At 33.7% G+C, this 3,676-nt stretch overlaps 1 protein-coding gene across 5 annotated transcripts in view; it reads left to right on the top strand.

Annotated features, from left to right (window-relative positions):
- LOC106461761 (E3 ubiquitin-protein ligase MARCH8-like) overlaps positions 1–3,676 on the top strand; it is a 48,186-nt gene that overhangs the window by 8,709 nt on the left and 35,801 nt on the right. The window lies entirely within an intron of this gene.

Here is a 3,676-nt window from a genome sequence, read left to right as displayed (position 1 = left end):
ATATTATATATATATATATATATATACACTATTTTTTTACAAATTATGTAATAGTTGTTTCATAAATCATACCTTTCTTAATTTAGTCAATAACTGTAAAATCGATAACTGTGCAATCTAAGCATTCTATGCAAAATATTTCTCCAAAAATAAACTTAAAGTAGCTTGGGCAATAGTAATATAATATTTCCTGTTTGTTTTAGAGCAGAGCTAAATTGAGCTTTCTGCTGTGTCTACCGCGGGGAATTGAACTCTGGATTTTAGTGTCGTAAGTCCGTAAACTTACCACTGTCCCACTAGGAGATAATCTTTGTTATACCCGAGTTGTTTTTCATGAAATTTGAACTTATTTTTCCAACCTATTTAACCTTCATATACACATGTAAAGAAAAAAATTCACATACTACTTAAAGTCGAAGGAATAAAATGCTTTCTTCTAATTAAGTAGACTGGATTTTACACTATTCCTTTTTTTACCAAATAATTAAACAACTGTCCGACGAAAGAAATTGTTGCAACAATTATGTCAGGAGAGGGATTAGTTTAAAAATATAATATAATTCAGACTGAACTCCAACTACGCAAGCTCAAAGCGGGAATAACAATTTAATAGAAATGATGAAACAGTGGAAACAATATCTAGAAGAAAGGAATGGAAAGAAAAGAGGAGAATTAAAAGAACGAGATATAAGACTTAAATAAGAATTACGAACAAAATCAATTCATAATGGAGCTTATCACCTACTGCACCAATTCTTGCTTTCATTTTCAAAATAGCCTACCGATTGGATCACCAGTTCTTAGTAGCATTTACGTGGAGGAATTTGAAATTACAACCTTAAATACAAGAACTGTAATGCCCAAGATATGGAAGCGACACCTTCCTAATTTGGTCACATGGACAAGCAACTTTCAAGACTTCCTTTAATACCTAAATTCCGTCAACCAAACATAAATTTCACCATTCAGGTGCAAGAAAATAGAACTCTACCATTTCTGGACATCTGCATTCACAGACAAGATGATTGTCTGACTCCATTACAGTATGTGGGTAACACACATAAGCGGGTATTTGCGCTACAAGTTCAATCATTCACAGATTCTTAACTGAGGAATCATTGTGAATTTGTTTGAAAAGGCCACAAAAACATGCACTGGTGATCAAATTGAAAATAAATGAACTTTTTAGAAAAAAGTTATTAAAATATGGTTACGTTACCAGCTTCATCTTGGCCTCCAAAGAAAAACAGAGTTCCTAGGCTGAACAAGAAAACCAACACAAAATCAAGATTAGTTTACCATGCATACATCCATAAATTAGGCGAGAAGCTAAAGAGCTAAGTTCAATATAAAAGTTTATTTTAAACCTGGAAAACTGACCAAAACACTTAATGAAAGTGAAACAATCCACCAAGTTAAAACAGTGGACTAATCTACAAAGTACTGGGTTCATGCTAAAATACATATATTGTAGAAACGGATTGAATCGTAGAACAAATGCTAAAATAAGATAAGGACATGAGTGGACTTGTGCATCCTAAAAATTAGCATTGGCAGAAAATGACAGGCTATTCCATAAACTGGAACCAACATAAAATTCTGGACACGTCTCGCCATTTAAATATTATTAAAATTAAGTAATTACATTAATTACACCAACCTAATCTGCTTTGTTATCGGTAACTTCTGGAGCTCTCTCTCGCCAAACTACACAGAATGAGTGGTAACGTCATACAACAAACATTCAGAGATGTCTACTCGCATGGAAAGACGAGTATATAGGAAGAAGATCTATCACAGGACCATGATAATTAACAAAAGGTCACTACGCAGTTAACAACTTTTAACACTGACTTCAAAAAGGTTTCGGTATAAAGCCAAAATGTCTTCCCACTCTAGAAACGGGCATGTAGATTAAAGCTAAAACGTTTCCAAAATGCAGTCAAATCAAAGGTAAAATTAAATAAACCATAAACAATGTGTGAATTAAAGTTAAGTCATAGAAGATGTGCACAAAGATTATGATAAAATTAATGAAGTACAAAAGGATTATAACAACTACACTGAATGAAGCTGTAAGAAATCTATAGAATGATTACAACAAGATATCGATGAAGTACTTGATTTGCTCAATTATCTTGTCCAGATACTCCATGTGAAATGATGGATTCATTGGCATGTGACTAGCTCATAGGTATCAAGGTAGATGAGGATGTGCAAGTTTGGTGAATATCTTGAAAATGAAGTTGTCCAGTTTTCAGTGTAATTTGAATCAGTTAAAGTTCAGACAAAAAAACTCGAAGCACCATCCAGGAATTATGCAGTTATGAGATTAAATACTGTGGAAACATCGACTCCCTTTGATGGTAGTTAGAAGATCTCGGAGGATTAATTAGACAACTCTTTGCCCTGAATATGAGTAGTGACCTATAGGACAGAAGATATTTCAATTGCAACTTAAAATGACATATTGCCAGGAACTATTTACAAAAAAAAGGTAAAAATAAAAATTGCTCTTAACTGATGATAAACTCATGACAGGGCTCCTACGATTCTGGAAACTCCTGAAAACTTAAAGTATTCCATATTGCTACGTTGTGTGCACAATACCAGAATATCATCAGAAGTCCAAGATTTATTTGCAGTATGTTTTTTCTGGCTTGGTTTGAGCTTCGTACTGCAGACCTAACTGTAGACTTTACGTTTGTTTTTGTTTTAACAGGGAGACGTGCATCCACGTTCCTTAGTATTCTACTTGTCAAATTATATATATATACGAGTCAATTTTGGGCTAATTGTTGCATACTATTTAGTAATATTAGATGTACTACTAAGTTTTCTGCCTACTAGACACTTCGTGGTAAGATAGAATTCTTAAATGTTGAGTTTTCAAACATAATTCTATCAGAGTTTACATTGGCCACGATTGATTTGAAACGTTTTATTTTAGTAACTACCCATCTGATGTATGAGTTAATGCATCTTTTAATCTTGTATGTTCAGTTCATTAAATACAACAATAGTCTACTACTATCGTATTCTTAAAATGGAAGCTTTTTCAGAATAACCTAGGAATATTATTTTTAACTTATATTATTTTTTAGTATCTCTTGAATGATCAGTAAAGCTAAAAAGTTGGCCTTACTAATAACTGGAAACTTTCGGATCTCGGGGTTGGGTGTACACTTCCCAATGAGTTGCAACAGTTGAATCACAAAGAAAGGGACAAGACACAAATTTATATACAGAACGAATGTTTAATGAAAGAAATACAAAAATGTATTATAGTTCCTTGTTTTGAAACTTAAAAAGACATAAAACAAAACAAGGAACTACAATACATTAAACACCTATACAGTTGACAGTGGGGCAAGAGATTGTTTTTATCTAGAAAGACGTGCGACTGGAAAGAAAGTGGAAGACTAATAGATAAATAAGGTATTGCTACTTGGATTTCACTAAAAAAAACAATCCATACTTTAAATATAAACCTGGGCCTGGCATAGCCAGGTGGTTAGGGCACTCTACTTGCAATTTGGAATCCCCGTCCCACCAAACATGCTCGCCTTTTCAGCCGTGGGGGCGTTATAATGTGATGGTCAATCCCACTATTACATTAGGTAAAAGAGTAGCCCAAGAGTTAGGCGGTGGGTGGTGATGATAGCTGCCTTCCTCT

This window comes from Limulus polyphemus, unplaced genomic scaffold (genome assembly GCF_000517525.1).
Source record: "Limulus polyphemus unplaced genomic scaffold, Limulus_polyphemus-2.1.2 Scaffold1026, whole genome shotgun sequence".
NCBI classification, from domain to species: Eukaryota; Metazoa; Arthropoda; class Merostomata; order Xiphosura; family Limulidae; genus Limulus; species Limulus polyphemus.
Note: the sequence above shows the minus strand (reverse complement) of the source record. Positions and strands in the feature narration are given on the sequence as shown.